This window comes from Aythya ferina (genome assembly GCF_964211825.1).
Source record: "Aythya ferina genome assembly, chromosome: 1".
NCBI classification, from domain to species: Eukaryota; Metazoa; Chordata; class Aves; order Anseriformes; family Anatidae; genus Aythya; species Aythya ferina.
In genome coordinates, this window is record NC_140296.1 from 98,210,131 (window position 1) to 98,230,795 (window position 20,665).

At 34.2% G+C, this 20,665-nt stretch overlaps 1 long non-coding RNA gene across 1 annotated transcript; it reads left to right on the plus strand.

Annotated features, from left to right (window-relative positions):
- Positions 1–1,934: 1,934 nt before the first annotated feature.
- LOC311430371 lies at positions 1,935–20,523 on the plus strand. Its single transcript, XR_014688744.1, has 3 exons — positions 1,935–2,014; positions 4,697–4,838; positions 20,011–20,523. It is a non-coding gene; the product is annotated as an uncharacterized lncRNA (long non-coding RNA).
- Positions 20,524–20,665: the final 142 nt, after the last annotated feature.

Sequence of the window (20,665 nt, forward strand, 5' to 3'; positions counted from 1 at the left end):
GGAGGCCAACCAGACTCACTCTTTGGACATTGAACCTCCAATGTTACCTGCTAACGTGGAACAAAGAACTGTGACTGAAGATGCGTGGTTACTCTGTGACATGACTGCTCTTCTGGACCCCTGGAAGATGTGTGGATGAGCCTAGTCTGGGTCTTGTCTGACAGGCTGATTGCAATAACAGCTACATTTTCAACAGTGTTTCTCAGCAGAAAGAGCAAGACTAGAGATGAAAGGCTGAAAAATCTCGATGGAGTATTTTAATCCAGGATCAAGGCCTTTTGAAGTATTTGAGTCCCCAATATAACTGAAACATCCAACTGTTCAGCCATTGAGGAACAGAGGGAGAAAAAAGGAGGGGAGAGGGAAACCGTATCCAGGGAAGGTGATTCAGTTAGGAAAAAATGTCTCATATAGTTTGGCACCTAGCTCTTACCATGCTATTGCCAACCTGCAAGTTCATTTGAGGTTTATAGCAAGTTACAGGAAGAATAAAAAGTTAATCATGAGCAGAGTCTTGGTGTTGTATTCTTGCCATCTATTTCAATAGCAGTAATACCATACAGACTGAGAAGTGATTACAGAATGGCACAAGCTGCTTTTCTACTTGAGTTTGCAAATGTATTTCCATTTAAAGCTTAATTTGTATGTATTTCATCCAAATTAAGAAAACAAGAGGATGTGAGGTCCAAGAACACTACATACAGGTTGGATCTCAGGTCAGATTTTTCAATCAGTTCTTAACTGAGTTGAACACGGGGACTTTTCACCTATCATCTTAAAACATAACAATATTTTATTGTGGCTCAAAACCACAAAGAGCAACAAGATGAAAAATGTGTAAAATTGGTGATGAGGGTCAACAAAAGACTTAATTATATGCTGTAGCCTGCATCTTCTTAATAAATCACAAAAAACACCTATGAAAAATTCTTGGCATTTAAAGTCAGGTAGATCTGTTGAAATGGGATCTGAGCCTAAAGATTCGTTACATTTCATTTTAAGAGCTGTTTTGTTTTTTGTTTTTGTTTTTGTTTTTTTTTTTACTTTATTTCTTACTTTTTCAGTATTCATAACTATGAACTTTACTCTAATCAGCTGAGATCAAAGATCTTCACGTATCTAAAATTATCATCAACACAAGAAAAAGTAAGCTTCTCAATAATAAACTATGTACTAGAAAATCTTTTCACTAGATAAAACTTTTCCTTTTCTGTTCCTGAAACTGTTTTTGAGTGGTGATCACCTACTTAAAAACATGCTTTCTTCTTGTACCTGGCTGAAAACTTGATGGAAGGTGTTTGATTTTTTGCTTTCACATCAAACAAATGGAGTGATGAGTTTTACCCATGACAAATCTATGCTGTTATATACATTGAGCATCTTTATTAGCATCTTAGGATGTATCTGAATTATCCTGATATATTATAAACACAGAAGACACTAGATATATAGCAACACCATATAAAGTTTTGTTGTTGTTTTTATTTGCTATTTGTTTTGTGGGTTTTGGTGGTGGTGGTGCTGTTGATGGTGGTGGTTTTGTTGTTGTGCTTTTTTGTTTTGTTTTATTTTAAGAACTTGAAATTCTGCCGAAGTTTGTGTGGATAAGTGGTACTACTAATACAAAAGACTTTAAACTACTCCAGTCTCCAAATTAATGCTATTCTTTGGGGAAAACAAATAAATTGATTTCAGAGAAAGTGTTGGCTTTCCGCTTCTTTCCTTCTTGCCATTTTTTCTTAGTTTGATAAGTCAGGTTCTTGTACACTGCTTTCTCCCCTTATTTATCAAATTCATGGTGAATTGTTTACCAATTCATGGTCTATTGATGCACAACACTTCTTTGATCTTGGAGTAGCTACTTTGTTGTCAGTAAAAAAGAGGAGAAGCAAAAGTATGAACGATTTTCCCAGGGTTGGACAAGAATGATAATTATTTCTCTAAGTGAGAAACTTAAGCAGGTGAAGAAAGTTCAGATTGCAGAAAATTAGGACAAGACCATCACTTTTCTTGGGTAGCTAATATAGTGTGAATTTTATCTTTAAAGCAATTACTAAGATTGGTTTCTATTCAGCTACTTCAAATTATCCAACGTTCTCACTATATAAAACTATGACATTTTCTGATTTATTTGGTTATTATCTTGCCAGTTGGCCCACCTCTTTCCCTTAGTTTCTTGCCTCCTTTTCACTGTTACATAGATACAGGAAGAAAAATTTTCCACTTATTCTGGTTGGAAAAATGAATAGAAAAATCTGTATCTAGAAGGGCAGGAAGGATTACTTGTTCCTGGATAGAAAATGCTAGCAAAAAAGATGAAATAAGTTTATCTGTTATGATGCCTAAAGTTTTCTCAAGAGGATAGTACCTTCATTTTTAATCTTGGTTGTTTGTTCAGTACTGGTTCAGGGACTTTCTTGAAAAGAGAATATAAAATTTATTTAGTAGTGCAACTGTCTGTCCTACTCTAAGTTTGCTGAGATTTCTGGACACATCTAATTATGTTTGCATAGATTTACTGTATTATTTACATTTTACTATTTATTTACTTTATATATTATATATTATTGTTGATATATTTACTTTATATATTATTTACTTCTTACTATTATTATTTACTGTGGAGATTATACTGGCCTTGCTCTCTGTACTGATATACACTAGAAAGGTGATGTCTGTAGCATTCTCAGGTTCTAAAACGGTGCTTTGAATTTCATCTGAAAGACAAGGATGAGAGGACACCTTAAAAACTCTGCAGAATATTTTCTGATCTTCAGTGTTGTTACCAAAATATTTCAGTGTAAATCTTGATGCTTTTCTCCACCCTCCCAAGGAATTTTACAATTAGAAAAGGAGCTTGAAGGTTTAGTAAGAACTTAGCATGAACAAAACCACTTAACTGTCTTTCATGAAGTTTCATCTCAAAAAGCTTCAACTCATTCTTTAAAATGAGGAAGTTTCACTCTTCTGATTTGACAAAGTTGAGCCCCATGATGGGCATCATATAATGTAAATGACATACATGTTTGATTTTACTCTTATCTAAACTCTAAAATTTGTCAGTTGCTTCCTTGATGCAATAGTGACTATACCCCGATAATAGAAGAGATGAACAACTACTATTATTTACTATCCTAGAAGGTTGGTTGTATCAATAAGACTGAAGATATATTTTAAAAGATACATTTTTAGGGAGTCAGAGAATGGTAAAGTGCAAATGTCTGTTTCTCTAAAATGTTGACTGATAGATAAACATGATGTGAGTTGGGAGAGACTATAGTGTGAAAGCTGAATTTCAAAAGCAAGACAGAATAGAGTGTTGTTTCTGTAGTAGTGCATGTTTATATTTTTCTCATAACTTTCTGGAAAAAAAAAAAAAAGGAACTTGAATTTGCACAGGCTAGCTGTCCATTTAATAAGTAGCAAAAATATTGCTCTGTTTGGATGTTAACATGAAAGTATAGTTCCTGATATATACTTGAATATAAAAATATTATTATACATTACAATAAACTAATACATTACTATTATATAAAATGATATACAATATTGTATATATATTATACATACACATTTTTTTCCTACATCCAGTAAATGTGTGGAATCATTCAGCTTCTGTTTTTGTTTGTTTGTTTGTTTTGTTTTTCTGCTAAAATGCTTTGTTTTTATTGTATTCATAGATGTACTTACAATTTATAAATTTGGGAAACTAAAACTATTTACCACTGATTTTTAATTTCTACTGAATACGTAGTTATGTACAAACTAATATTTTTAGACTTTATGAGGTTTTAGCCAGCAAAGTTGTCAAATTAAACTGGGACATTTTGTAAATGTATCTTTAATAAGTATATATGTCTGTCATGCTTCCCTACTCAGTCTTATAAATCAGACTGTATCTAGCTGTCAGATGCTCTCAACCCAGTTGTCCTAATCTGTCAAGTAAAAATTATAGCATCTAGACTCAATCCTTCTCTGAAAATATTTATTTATACCAGTGACACATCAAGGACACACGATCTTTTTTATTATTATTATTTTCCCAGCAACAAAACCATTAACAGCTAGCTTAAGTCCCTGCCAGGAGGGCAGTTTTAATATATAGGGAGAACTTCTAATAGAGAAACACACCCTCCAAGCAAAATAAATGCTGGATAGCATTAAAAAAAAAAAAAAAAAAAAAAAAAACTCTTAATGCCAGATATAAAGCATTCAGGAGTGTCTTAGTCAGTATACAATAGTAACTTTTTGTAATTCATCATCTACTGATGAGCTACCTGTCCTGTGTTGCAAGACATAGAGGTTGCCTACAGGTTTGGTCTCTCTTCAATACCTAATAACTCTTTTTAGAACCATTACAGTTCTAATGAGAAATTAAGCACATAATAAACCATTGCTACAACTTTAGAGAAGGAATAAACAACGTATGGAGAATACAAAGCTAATGCTTGTCCTAGTTCTATCAGCTCTTCCTTAGCAGAGAATATGACATCAGAGGTTGAGAGGTGGGAGGGGGAAGATGAGGGAATCCTTCATATTTTTAAAAGAATGCAACTTTCTGTTACATATGCACGAAGAGACAATAAAGAAACTTGTCACAATATTTTAGAAATTTTAGACTGCATTAAAAAAAATGTATTAAAAAAAAAAAGATGTATTAAAACAACTACTAAAGCTCACCTGCTTTCACTTTAAGACAGGTAGAAGAAGAATGTTAACTCCTTGGCATGTTGTGCCCAGCTAAATTAAGAAGCAAAATCCCAGTCTGCTGTAAAGTCGCAACTCATTCTAGTCATGCTAACAATACTTGCGTGTGTGCATATGTGTGTCTAAAACAGGTAAGTTAAGAATGTTTTTTGGTGTGATGGACTCAGCTTCATTTTGAGTTTTCCATTTATATGTTGATGTTAACTAGTTTCGGTAATATTCTGTGCTATTCTGTCTGAAGGGTTTATTCTTGCACTATCCTATAAGAATGTCCTAGAAGACAAGAAAATGTACTTTCTTCCTTTCTTTTTTTTTGCTATAGCAGAATTCAAATAAATCTATTTGCTAATTGAAAATAAATATATAAATAAATAAATAAAACTTTAGATAAAATAATTGGATTCCAATTTGATAGTTTATTAGTGAATATGTAAGTGAAGGACAGCTGCCCCACCTGTTAGGAGGGGTGTGATCCATGGACCAAGGACCAATGGGAGGTACCTGAGCATTGGGACTTTCTCTAGAAACCTGCCATAGCTTGACTTGATCACTCTTTAAGCCAAGTCACTAACTGCTTTCTATGGGAAAATTCTCTGAAGGAATTGTTTTCAGAAGGGTGATACTTTCTCAATAATAATGCCTGTTTCCTTTGTGTCAGGAGTGGAACTTCAGTGAATTCATTGCATATGGGAAAGCAGAGTGGGAATAGCCTGGGGAGGAAGCACCTTGCCTAGTAATTTTGAAAAGGATTTAATCACTTTAGTATCCCCTCAAGGTGGATGACAGTGAATTGGACTTATCACAAATGAAATCTTTCATCAATGATATTTAAATAGTTATCTCATTCTTTGACAAGCTGTCTTGTTTAAGAGAGAATAAGGTCCCTGGTTTAACACCTGTTACAATAATTTACATAATAGTATTTATAGTGAACTTTTGGAGAACTGAAATATGATAGATGAAGTAAAATTAAATTAAATTAAATTAAATTAAATTAAAACAATAAAATTCCTTATTTTTATGCTGGTATTGCTATTTGTTTGCTTTTCTTAAAAAAAATTAAAAGATACAAAATAAAATAAAAAAATAATAAATAAATAAATAAATAAATAAATAAATAACAGGCTAATTCAAGCACAACCATTCAATTTAAAACAGCACCTGATGAAGAGCAAACTGTGGTATGCAGTAATGGATGCTTGTTGATAGATGATCCTTTCTGATGTTGAGCTCTGTGTATATCTAAACTATCCACAAGAAGTCCACAGAGTTTTGAAACCAGATAAATAATTGTGGTGCTAAGTTTCCATGTAGCAAAAGTATGGATGCAAAGCTAGACATATGTCAAAGAGAAACAGTGCAACACCTCCAATCTCTTAAGAGTAAAATAACTGATCAGAGAGAGAAAATTTGAATTTCAATCTGATGAAACCTAGATTAGAGAGCAGAAAGAGTAAGCAACAGCAATTAAGTTTGGAGAATCCTACATTTAGATAAGGACAGACAAGATTATATAATCATACCCTTTTATGTTGAAATCTGGATAGTAGGGAAGCATTTATGTATCGTAATTTTAAATTGCACAGTTTGAATACTACTTGATTTGTTGACATGTGCTCTGTCTTCACAATTTTACAAAGAAACCCATTGAAAAGTGAGTTAAAGAGTCCAGTATAGATCTAGCCATATAAGAAATCAAGGAGAGAGCTATTGACCTAGGTAATTCCACTGTTTTTTGGGGGGTGACAGCATTCCTCCTCTGGTTTTAAAAAGTCTGATTCTTCTTTATTATGCTCTCACAAATTCAAGGCAATAAATCTTAATAACGTGCTATGTAAATTTGCACTCTTGAATGTTTTCCACAATGTTTCATATAAGTATTTTTCCCAGAATAAACTACTGATATTCTTACATCAAATTAACTTGGTGATTTAATTGCAGGTGTTAGTTTCAGCAAATTCACCTTTAACCTTTTGTAGAAAAGGGTGCAGTTCTTGCATGCACATACTGAATTAATCATGAGCTTGTGTCTCTGAACAAAAGCTGTATTTGAAAGAATTTATTGTGAAAGAAGTGGTATCATACATAATGAAGTGTTATAAAAGCCCTGAATGATTTCAAGTGACTAACTCCACATTAGGCATTGGGAAAACTGTGCCTGGAACAGCTAGAAATAAGTACAGAGGGCCTGATGTAAAGCATGTTGAAGTCAATGACTTTTTTCCATTGTCTGCAGTGGACGCAAGGCTGTTCAATTTCAAGGGATGGAAAAAAAATCATTTTATGGAACAAACATGCACACAAAAACACAACTCATTTCTTAAATACGTGTACTTGTTTCCTTATGGTTTTTAATGGGAAACATCTGTGCACTGTGAGGTGAGTACATTGAATTACCCCACTTTTTGAAGGGACTTAGTCAATTTTGCAGGGAAATCAACATCCAATAACAGGAGCTGATCAATAGTGTTTGAGTTCATTTGAGCATGCCAATGAAGTGCTGTGAGATATGGGCTTTCATTGGTTTTCTGTTTCTTTAAAAATTAAGAGGTGGAGGAGCTGTGACTGTCTCAGGATCAAGCATTGAATTTATGTCATAGTTTTTGAAATCTGGAAATGGGACAGTGAAACGTTGCTATGTAGTTAATGTATATTCCTTCAGCTGCTGATGTAGCATTCTGAACAGAAAAAAAAAAAAAATGAATGGTTGCAAGCTGCATGAGGTTTCAGCAATGAAAAAAGTCTCTAACAGACTCATTGTATTATAAAAAATCAGTCAGCTTTTGTGTCTCAGGAAATTGCTGATGCCTCTTGCTTCAAAGACTAGATGAGCCAGATCATGAAGAATCTAAGAGGAATAATTTTCATTTGATATTAGAAAAAGAACACCAACGTTCAATATTCACTTTCTAGGTAAAAATATTTTTTTTTAAACAGCATTTTCTGTATGATGGACAGAACCTATGTCTTTCTGTAGCATGTTTTCTGCAGTGTATATATCAACCAGCTAATGTTCCAGTTCTGTTTAATGAATTATTGGAAAGCTGCTGTTGCACTTTTCACCTTGCACAGATTGCAGTTGTCCAAACAGTTATTTAAAGCACCCATCTGGAACCATGACTCTAATATATATGCTTATATATTAAAAATAATTTACATATATTTCTAGCTAATTAAAAGTGTTACATGTTACTTAAAAAGCCTGTATATAAAGAAGCTTCTTTCTATACAATTAATGTAATTATTAATGTAATTATTTTATGGTATTGTTGAAAGCCCACAGTAGATTCTAACATTTTATTGTAGTGTCTTTGGAATTGCAGTAACAGGTTTTGGAGACCCATTGCCTGGTCACTGTACAACACTTGAGATTTTCTTATAAGGATTCCTTCGCAGATTATCAGTATTACACTTACTGGCTCTAGGTCTTAACATCTAGTTTTAAAAGTATCATTTCAGTGGAAGAAATAAATGAATGCCAATAAGATTTATGAAGAGGTCCTAGGGGAAAATTTGATTGCAGACTTAATCTTGACCTGAGCCCATTATTTAAGCAGTCAATGGGTATACCGTATTTTATTTTCCCAAAAAATGATTTTTAAATGCACAGTGGAAGTAATAATCAACTGCAGTTTCAGGCTGTTTTATGTTATTGTGAACATTACAAAAAAGTAGGAGACTAAAAGTTCATCCATCCATGGAATCAAATAAAGCAATAAAAAGTAAGAGAAAGCAAAAGAAAACTCTGAATATGAAATAAGAGTGAAGAAAAATCAGATAGATATTCTTTTCTGTCTCAGATTGCCTTTCTTATGCTATTGAAACATCCACACAGTGTAGTCTTCTTTTACAATGAATCTTAAAAATTGGGAGGGCTTGCTTTTAATTCTTTTGGAGGGTGTGGGAGAAGACCAGCAACTTTTGTGCTTCATTTCCTGATCATGCAAACATGTACAGATATTTTTTTTTTTTAGTTTTATGTGAGAAGCCCACTGTCACTCAGAGGGACTAGTCAGAGGCTTAAATTTAAGCAGGTGCATAAGTCTTTGTGGAACAAGGGCTTTTTGTGTGTTTATTGACTGACAGGTTCATTGCCCTACGAGGTGTACTTCATTAGAGTACGTGCCTGTAGTAACTCTTATCTCTTTCGAAAGACCACTTTTAGGTCTAGCCCTTGTCAGAGTTCCACAGATTGATGCTGTAGGAAGACCTGACAGTCTGTCACCAAAGAGGAACTTGGGCAGGGCTGTATGGGCAGCCATGGTGAGGGCTTGTAGGATGTAGTGGGTGATATACTGCACTGACAAAAAAACAATTGGCATATGTGGGTCATAAGCTGGACTTAGAGGGAGAGTTGCAACCCACTCTGTGAAATACACTTCTGTCTGTACTAGGTGGAAGATCTCTGACATGGCTTAAAAGAGACTAGCTGAAAGAGAAGTGAGAGAACGGGACAGAGATGTGCTGGTAGTTGAGTTGTTTATAGGAGTACTCTTTTGGGTGGAGTTTTGGGGCTGTGACCATTGCACCAGCTATATCTTTGAAAGGTAGATACAGGTATATCTGATGGTGATGATCATGGTACAGATGTATCTGATGACTGCTGGCTCACCTCCAGGCTTGATCTGCGGAGATCATCTCCACTGTCACCTCTTTGTACAAAGCTAATTTTCTGGCTTTATACTGATTATTCAAGAGAGGAAGGAATTTTCTGTTGTTTTGCGGGTTTTGTGTGTGCTGTTGTCCCCCCCCCCCCCCCCCCCCCCCCCCCGATTTTTTGGCGTGATACGTAACAAAAATCCCAGATTTCCTCTTAGGATTGCCCAAATATTGCAAGATGGTTTCCTAACTATTATGTGTAATCAGAACTTGTCCTCTTTTTAATTAATTCGATTAATTTGTAAGAGGATATTAGGATACAACAACTGACATGCATAAAAATATCCTGAAACTGAACATGCATGTACATCTTCTCTTACTAATATCATACTGTTAGTCCACTGACTACCATTGATTGAATTTATTAAACTGTTGAATACTATTTATATACTTTTTCCAAGTAAATATAACTTTTAGTAACATGATTATTAAAATAGATGAAGTCTTTAGAAGTTCTCATTTGTTGAATGATACGTTGTACTTCTCAATAAAAGTCTATAAAAATCAGAATGTCTCTGAGAAAATGTATGCTAAATGGACTGTTCTTTTGATGTCCTGTTTAATTTTTTGGCATGAGTATTTGTGTTAAATTGTACATTCACCTTGTAAAGTTAATTTTTTCCTACATTTTTTAACTACATTATCCTGCTATTATAAGTGCTCTTGTTAAAATGACACCTCTTTATTATAGGACTGTCTGCTAGGACTGCAGCAAGAACTCATCAACCGTTCCATTATGTATATAAATCTCTGTTTTCAGGGACTTAAAATTATACTATAAAAATTCATTCCAGACTAACGTTTGGCTTATGAAGTCTCATCCAAAGAGCAAAGCTATTTATTATAGAATTACTTTAGGTTTTAGAAAATATTTTAAAACAGCAAAAGTAGAAATGTTGGTTTTGATCCTATGGATTCTTAGAACTTGAGAAGCTGGGCGGAGAGGAAGGTGCTGGGGGCCAGCTGGCATGAGGGCCAGGTTGGGCTTCCTATTTCTCTGTGCCATCTGGTTCTGCTTATCAGTCTGAGTTCAAGGGTTTTTTTGGATGGTTTGGGAGGCTTTTTCAACCATTGCGTTTCCAGTATATTACTCCCAAGCTATTTTAATGTCATACTTGAAAAACTACCTGTGATGTCCTGACAGATTTTTACTATGAAGTAGAAAATTCTTAAGTTCCTTCTGGTAAAAATCTGCTTCTGTAAGTTTATCAAAAATGTCAGTCCCAGAAAGTAAGTGGCTGAGGTCCTTAATATTACTTTATGAGAATAATTTTAGATGAGAAATTCTTAACAGCAGAATAGTGAGATTGTCCAGACTTTTCTTTTCTTACCTGTCCCTCAGCTGAAATTTAAGATCTTTCTGAAGATGAATGCAACTCTCTTAAATTTTCTTCTATGGACACTGTTGTTAAGAAGCATTTGGCACAAAAGCTACAAAAAGGTTCAGAAATATTTGTTTGCTCTTTCATTATTATTTTAAGCTGTCCTGGGCTCTTGTTATAAAGAGTTGTCTCACTTGTTCTCTCAGTCCTGACAAGTTTCTGCAGTTTTCTTTGTCTTGGTCTGGTCAGTCAGCCAGATCTAGAAGCTGCTTTCACTGGGAAAAGGCACAATACACATGGGTGCAAGTTGGCTTCAGGCCAGCCAAGATCCTTGCTCACTTCACATGTCAACCCAGGGAGGTGGTGGGTGTTCTCAGCCGGATACCATGAAGTTCATACTGTGCCCCTCCCACTGGCAGCCATGTCATGGCTTTTCTTTAATGCAATAAAACTGCAGTCACTGTACTTAAATTACTGCTGGAAGACCTTCTAGAGAGTGACTGCCATCCCTTGTAAAGTGCCTGGAAAGATTTTACAAAGCTTTTGTTTTCCTGTGGTTACCATGGGGGATAAAATGCCCAGAGACCCAGGTGTCTGGAGGATAAAGTGGTCCAGGTGGCCTCTATCATCAGGCTGACACTGATCAAATTATAGCTCCTTTAGTCTAGGAGCAAGAAAAGTTTAATGATAGTGAGGCTGCCTGCATTTGACAGCACTGAACATGGCCTTGTTTGGCCAAAAATCTGTACATGTGTCTGAGGAGGGAAAGAGCAGGTGTTCTTGACCACTCTTTTGGCCTGTAAAGGCATGAGCTGAGAGGAGAACAAAAGCAGATAAAAGCCTCAGATTGCAACCCATGTAGAAAGTGTGTGGGCTCTAACATTTTGTCACTTTTTGAAGATCATTTGCAGGACCTGGCAGCTGCAAACAGTTTCTGCAAATACTTCTTAGCACTAGAAAGAGAGCATTTAGGGGATTTTTGTGGTTGGTAAGAACAATCCACTGTAGCGGAAAGCTCTCAAGGGATGGAGGAGAGAGGGGAGCATGTTGGGAGGGTGATGGTGATCAATTCATAAATTAGTGTTGTAAAAGTTTCAGGGTCTTGCGTATGTGGGTATGATGATTATGTGTGAAGACTTAAAGGTTATGATAAATAAATCTGGAATATTTGAAAGATTTAAGGTTGTTTCATTTTTTAAGGTTGTTTCATTTCTCCCACCTTCTCCCCTCCCCCCCCTTTCAGTTATTGATAAAGGTTGCAAATAGAAAAAAATATAAGAAATAAAGAGCATTTTCTTGTATTTTGTTGTATTTTGAAAAAGAAAAAAGAAAATGTAGGCAATTGTAAAAAAATCGCAAAGCAATTGTTAGAAAAAAAAAAAAAAGAAAGAAAAAAAACCTATTTTTATTTTATTCAAAATTACTTTTGAATGGTCAGCCAGTTTTGCATTTAAAACTTGCTGGTCTATGCACCTTTAGAAACAGTCAAGCCCAGATGGGGTTGTGTTACATACGTGTTAGGCTTATTTTGTTATTATTTGAGTTTATCATAGAGTGAGTGAGACAGGGAGTTATTCATGGAACCACTCTGTTTAAGCCAGCTCTTCTCTTTAAGAAATCAAACCAAAGTATTCCCACAAGTATTGAATGGACTCTGTTGCTTTGACTTCAGAAAAAGACCACCACTGTTAAGCAATGATTTATTTAATTTTTTTGTTGGTCTCTTGGGTAACCACTGATGGCAGATTTTTCTGTGTTTCTTATGGTAGAAGCAGTATGTTCTGAAATATTTTGGTTATGTCTAATGTATATGTATGAAAATGTGATATATGGTAAAGTGATGTGTAGCAGAAAAAAAAAATCATATGTATATTGGATATATCAAGTGTAAATGTGGAAGATATTGTCATAGGTGAAAGTTCTATTTTATTTGGGAGAGAAATATTGGAGGAGATAGCAGAATATGTAGATACTTTATATACTGAGTTGCAGCAATTTTTCTGATAAATGTTTGGAAAATATTCAAAAAATGTTATGGTACATAAAGGAAGAAATATGTATTTTTCTTCCTGATTCTTCTTAATGTGGTTAATTTATATTAATTTACTTCAAAATATATCAGGAACATATTTCATACAAATTAAACCTATTTTGTGTGCTCCATGCACACTATTGAAATTCAGTTGATTTTTATTTTTTTTTCTTGGTCTGTCTTTTGATCAGGATGCTACTGACATACAGGGAAATTCCTACTTTATAGATGCCCATGGAAATTATACTGGGTTATACACATACCTGTATTCCTCTATACAGATCATACTTATGAGGAGCATTTTCACAAATTATATCTCTACTTTTTTTAATTGCAATATCCTGAGAAAAATTTGATGATGAAGTGTTTCATACCAGAAATAATGAGTTCTGATAACTCTTCAAAATTATTATTTAAAATTCCTGTTTTATTTTCACAAAAATATTTTACAAATGAATTTATTTCCCAACAAATCAATGCAAAATTTTATCTGCAATGCTACGGACGGAAAATTCTTATGAGCATTATTGTTTTACATCTCACATGTTCAAGGAATATAATGATTGCAAGAGATTAGTACATGCTTTTCTTCCTTGTATTTCTAGGAATGTTCTCTGTGCTGCCATTTTGCTTTGCACTGCATTATGACATTAAATGTTAAAATGACATGGAGTTTCCTTCTCTTAAGTTCGAGATTCTTTTTTTCATAAGAAGCACTGTTCTAGGACAAATTGAAAATTGCACTGGCAACTTTCCAGAGCCTGAGGGACACATCTCATTTGATACTCATTGACACAAATGTATTCATGTCTTTCTGTTTGACTCCCTTAGATTATGACATTTAGAAGACTAAAATACACTACGCAATAACCCAAACAGTTAAGTTTGAATCTGTTTTATATTTCATTCTTTCCTTATTTCTGTTTTGTTTCTCCCCTATTTTTCTATTTATTTTTATCTCCCATGTTTCTCCTTTCAACCTATTGCATTTTTTCTTCCTTTCTATGGCAAGAATATACAACTTCAAAGAAGTATTTATAGTAAAGAAATTCTCTATAAGTTTAGGGTTTTGCACTTTCACACAATGACCTTAGCATATGAATTACTTTCCTTGGGCGACTTCAAATTAAAACAAAAATCTTTGTTTTGATTTTCAGTAGTTTAGAAATACAGAATTTATTGTTTTGTCATTTCCCAGGAAGCTTCCTATGAGCTGCTAAGGGTATTGCCTTAGGACCTTTAATTTCTTAATCTGATGGAAATTCTTATTGAAGTTTGTTTGATCCCAGAACTGTCAACCTTTACTGCAAGTCAACAGTGGTTCTGAGATCTGAGAAATCTTCTCTGGCATTTCATGAGGGGTACATGAGGGGGACCTGCAAAACCTAACTTTTGTCTAGAAAGACCAGTGTTCTCACTTTCCTTTGTCTTTGGGAGACTGAAAGTAAGAATCTCCTCCAGGGGTAATTCAGAGATCCTAAAATAGCATCTTAAGTTGTCCCATGAAAGACTCACCTGTCCATATTGAGCACTGAAGGAAGGTTGTCAGGTTAGCTCCCTCCAAGTCTTTGTGAACCCTATTTGTTATACTGGGAGACAAGGACTATAAAGGTTCTGAAAAACAGGTTAAAAATTAGATAATTTTCAAAGGAAACATATCATATTTAACTAGTCTTATACTCCTCATTTTTTTTTGCCTCTTGTACCCTGGGGTGCATCAAGCATGGCATGGCTAGGTGGTCGAGGGAAAGGATTGTCCTGTTCTAGTCTGCTCTGGTGATGCCTCCCCTCGAGTACTTTGTGCAGTTTTGGGTGACAAAATATAAGAAGGATATCAAACTGTTAGAGAGTGTCCAAGGGAAGGCTATGAAGAAGGGCCTAGAGGGCAAGATGTATGATGAGTGGCTGAGGTTCTTTGGTTTGTTCAGCCCAGAGCAGAGCAGGCTGAGGGGAGGCCTCATGGTGGCCTCACAAGGGGAGCAGAGGGGCAGGCGCTGAGCTCTGCTCTCTGGGGACAGCAACAGGACCCGAGGGAATGGCATGGAGCAGGGGAGGGTCAGGCTGGCTGTTAGGAAAATGTGCTTCACTGAGAAGGTGGTTGGGGACTGGGACAGGCTCCCCAAGATAGTGGTCATGGCTCTGAGCCTGCTGGTGTTCAAGAAGCATTTGGACAGTGCTCTCAGACATAGGGTTTGATTTTTGGGTGCTCCTGTTGGGAACCAGGAGTTCAACTTGATGATCCTTGTGTGGAAGGATCACCTTCCAACTGGTGATATTCTATGATTCTATGACTGTATTACTGAGGTGTAGATTCTGGAGTGCAGGTATATCAAGCTATTAAATTTCTAGAGGGGTGCATTTGCTTGATCATTATCAAATCCTCACAAAAGTAGCATATGCACCTTCAAAAATCTTGTTGGACTGGAAGATATAACTTTTCCACATTTATTTGAAAAATAAAAAATATAACTTTTTTATTTTTTTTATTATATTATATTATATATTATTATATATTATATTTTATTATATTTTTTATTTTTTATTATATTTTTTATTGAAAAATAAAAGATATAACTTTTCCACCTTTTCTTTGAATTTCTTTCAGATTTCTTTTTTATTCCTTATCTAGTTCAATGACAAATAGTTCTAAACCTTATGTCAGACACCTTAAAAAAAAAAAAAAAAAAAAAAAAAGTGGGTTATACAGAGAGTATGTCCTCCAATTCCTAAGGACTAAAAGAATAGACTGCCTAAAGGTTTTCTTTTTTTTGTTTTCTTTTTTTTTTCTTTTTTTTCTTTTTTTTTCTCCACACGAAAGAAAATGTGTTCTTCACAAAGACCACTGCAATTTTCAGTTTCACCATTGACTCAATATCTGACCTACTATATTTATTAAAAATGGCATCTCTCCCTGTGAGGGGCTTTTCTGAGATCTCAGGTGACAAACTAACTTCTGCATCCTCCTTCAGCATGGAGGAACTAACTGTCCTAGCTGCAGTCCTCTGAGTCCTGGAAATGCCTCTTCTCTTCAGTTTCCATAACACATGTCTACATTTTCACATGCTGACCTTTGCCATGAGCCTGAGGCATTTTCTAGCCTTGCATAGCCTTGCATTCTAGCTTTTCCATAGTGCCTGAGGCTTTATAAAGATCTTAAGTTTTGTTTGTTTGTTTGTTTGTTTGTTTGCCAGAAGGGAATTATATAAACTCTAGTTTGATTTATAATTCCCTAGAGAAGAAGTGAACCCAGAGGCAGGTGGGAGAGACAGCGGAAAAAATCTACAGGTGAGACTAGAAGACAGCAAAGGGGCTGTCATGCAGCTGGATGATGAAGTAACAAAGACGGTGCTCTTGGCACACTACATTTTTTGTTTATATATATATATATATATATATAAACAAAATATATATATATATATTTATAATATAAATATATAAATATATAATATATATATAAATATATATATTATATATATATATAATTATATATATAATTATATATATAATTTAATTATATAATTATATATAAATATATAATATATATAAAATATATATATATATATTGCCCTTTAGAAACTTTTTAATGAGATTTAGAACATTTGTAGCCTTGCAGAATAGTCGTACTATTGGAAATGCTGAAATGCTGTAATTTGTTGTTTACTGGTTTCTCAAGCTGTCTGTTATAGTAGTGGCATTATTTGTTAGACAAATCTTGACTGATCTGCTTTGTAGAGTAAAAATACTCTTTAAGCTACCTTATCCTTGTACAATATCTTGATTCCTTGTGTTCTCATTAAAATGAAACTTCTATGTATTCGTGATTTTAAAGAAACTAATGGATATTGAATATTGAATTTTTAATCTCTTGTGGAATTTGTATGTTTTATTAAGTCTTTTGGCACTAATGACTATGGAAATATATGAACAACAACAACAAAAAACACACAACAATTATGCTTGTAAAGATCCCAACTGAATGTTATATTTGTTTTTATAACAGGTACTCATATTGTAGATGTTGGAACAAATTAAGTGTTTGAAAGGTTCTGCTTTATTAGAGGATCAGCACTTCTTAATGGAATTGTGTAAGCAGTTGACTTAGTATTCTTGTATTAGTATATAACTTTTGTAATTACAGAATGGGAGTACTTTAAGACAGCTTAATCTTACCAGAAATCAGTGAAGTCAGGCTGTTTGTTAAGATACTTCAATCACATTAGTATTTCTATGCTTTAGGGACACTATAAAATAAAAACAATGTAAGTGTAATGTACATCAGTAGAGTAAGGTACACCAAGTATGATATGAAACACACAGTAGAAGCGGTTTATAAATACATTTGTAAGGGAGATAGTTTGGCAACAAAACTACAGGATGAGCAGTTAATTAGTAGGGTAAGTTGTTTTCTGACACAGGAATAATTTAATTATTTTTTTTTTCCCCAAACCAATGAAACTACAAACACATTGAATTATTATACTGCTTGTTAGAATGCTTATATTACTAATAGAGGATTGACCTTATATATATATAAGGTCATATATATATATAATATATATATATATATATATATATTATATATATATAATATATATATATATATATATATTATTTAAACATGCAACATTTCCTGTAATACAGTAGCCAGTTTTCATGTAAAAGTCTAAAAATGATTCCATGTTAATGAACAGATATTTAATGGGTTCATCCTTGTTTCTGTTCCTCTTTAACAGTAGTCAGAGATTACTGTTAAAACTGCTTGAGTCTAAAAAGACCTTGAAACACTTGTTTTGAGTAGTCTGAAGGCCGTCCTTCCTCTCTGTCAGGTTTTTAATCTATCTTTCTTTAGCAGTGGAATTGAGTTAATGGTCAACTGACCATTAACCACTAACCAGTGTGATGGTATGATGTTACCTATTTATGGACCTTTTTATACATACAGGAATTGTACATGAAAATATTGTCCATTACTTTTATGGAATGTGAATTTGACTGATTCTGATGCTCAGGCCTTTCTCTAGTTTCATTCCTTTTGTAGGAGATATTAACTTCTCCTGACTGCCTTTGCAAAATGACATCTAATTAAAGTTGTCAGGCATGTCCTTCATGGTGAACTGATTTGTAGCTTTGTCAGATGTGACTGTGCCAGGGTAACTATGACATATAATTGCAGTTACTCAGAGGCTTTAATCAGGCATGTGAGCTTAGACCATTGATACAAGTGGCGGTTATTTACAAGAATGGGAAATATGTTGGTGACTTTGACCTTTAGAAACCTCTTTTAAAAGCTACAGGAATCCCGCAATCAGTATCTGCAATCCTGCAGTTTTGTACAGTGCTTCCTTAGACTAAGGTGCAATGAAAGAAAAGTTAAAAAATGGAAAATGACTTTGCTTGAAGATTTAATTCAGATGATTTCTAAAGTGACAGGAAGATGATGAGCAAGGAGAGGAAATAGTTAGCTGTCACCTATAATATATGAAGTTTCTTTCTCTGTTTTAGTTGTACAAATCAGAGTAGCTCATTTGAAATTGATAAAATTATAGCAATGGAATTTGGTTCTGAAACTTTTTGGAAAATGGGTTTCATGGGTTTCATTCATCATGATTCTTTTTGATTTTTTGCAAATTCAGAACTAAGAATAGAACATCCAAACCCCCAGGGTAGAGCACAGATCCAGACAAGGCTCTGCTGTGACTTATCAGCATGAAAGAAACTTTCAAGCCTCACATCACAGACAAGCTGCTGAGCTGAGCTCTTTCTGTTTTGGGGCACACTTTCCATAAAAGAGACTTAATTTTACTTCAAAAAGAGAAAGACTGTAAAATGTTTCATAAAACCTATTTACCTTCTGACCAGCATTAGCATCAATACAATCACTTACTTCTTCTTGTTTCCTTGCTGGATATTGTATCTGTGTTGTCTCCTATGTTTCTTTTCACTTTGTATCCTGTATCTGATAGTTCCAGCAATCTTTTTCACTCTACTTCAGTAGCTTATCATGTGTCTTTAATAAGAGAATGTAAGAGATTGATTTGCCATGAGCCTCTTTGACATTGCACTATATATTTTTTTTCAAGTCTGTAGAAAGGATGAGGGAATTCCTTTATGCCTCAATTATTTATATGAATACAAAGAGAATATGGTGGTGGTATAATCTTTTATTAATAAACCTCTTAGATACTGGTCCTGTTGCAGATGAATTCTGCTAGAGAGGAAATGTCTGTGACAGCCCAGGAATGGCAAGTACCAGACGTACTGCTCTGGGAGATGAAGCGTTCAGCATGACTGACATTTTCTAATGCCATATTTGAGTGAGGACAGGACTTTCAGACACATCATCTATTAGAGTTTTTTGTTTAAAATGTTTTCAGATGAAGCTACTTCAAAAGCAGTGGGGTACATTTTATATGGTGAAGAACTAAATACAACTTTCTTATGTTTCTTAACATTTACCATTTTGAAGTGTTCCATACTATTTCATTCATCACCATGAGATTGAATAGGATAATGATGTTTGCCTTAGTCTCAAACATCACAATGCAGCAGTGTAGATGATCTTTAACCATGACCATTAAAAAAGTCAGATTGCTGTAACTACTAATTATATCAGTAAATCTGCTGCTATTTTGTCTCCTGTTAAAACATGTTCTTTAATAAAAGCAAGGGTATAATTCAGATTTGATAAAATTAATTTCCAGAAATATTTTTTTATTCAGCTTACAAAAAAATCGTCAATAATGAGATTGCATTTTGAAGTCAGTCTGAGCAAGAAATTTAGCAAGATCTAATTTAAAAGAAAATTAATTCCCAATATTTTATATCTTTGATTATTTGACCCATATCTGATGATTATATACTCCACAATGACTTTTTTTCTTATGAGATCTTTCAGTAGAGTAAAACTGTCTGTATGTCAATGTCTCCTTTGCCCTGGATAATAAATTCTCTTCAAAATATTGAATATTTCTTCAAATCTGGACACTTCAAACCCCAATTTTAAAATATTGTATATAAAGTAATTTGTGGTTTTAAACTTTGGTTTCCACTGCCCCATATAAATGTAAAATATAATGTTTTTCATTAGAGTAACTCTGCCTGTTGCTGTTTTAATAGAGGCACTGGAGACTTTTAGAAAGTAGAGTAGAATCCATTTTGATAATATTGCATCTTCTCTCTGGGTTCCAATCTAAATATTTCCATCTGTCAGATTTCTTATTTAATATTCTGAATAATGGCAGTTGCAGGAAAAAAGGGAACAGTCATCTTCATTTCACTTTCTTTTTCCAGGCTTTGGTGGTCTTGCAATTTCATCTTGGAGAAATGTATGTGTGAAGATTTATAGTCTTTTCCTCTGCCAAGATCTCTCCTAGAAATGCAAGGTGTCATTTGCAAGTATTCATAACCAAATGTTTTGTAACATTAATAAAAATCCAACATTTCCCAAATCCTAATTCAAATCTGTGCTAAACTGGGAAGAAATTTATAAAAAACAAGCCTGGAAATATTAAGAATATAGAAATTTCTTTCTCCTTGTATAAACGCAAGAAAAAAGAAACTTTTGTGATGGAATCTGTCTTGATATTAGCCCCAAATACTGCTACCACCTCTGACACTGTCTGATTGAGGATCAAGCATCCAACACCTCCCAGATGAGGAAGCAAATTCACAAATTCCTGTGGCATTTGTTAGGAAAGAGAAAAATCATGACCAAGCAGTTCTGGGAAATCAAGGGTCAAAATATAAAATGAAAAAGCAAGTTTCAGTTCTTAAAACTACACATTCTAATGGACTGTGCTAAGTTTACCAGGTGAGAACCTACCATTATTTCCATTATGAACTATTTATGGTTTTATTTGATTCAGCCATAAACAATTGCTCTGAGTTAACTATAAGCTTACATATCAATTCTTTGAGTTGTTTGGGTTGTTTTTCCTTTTCACAA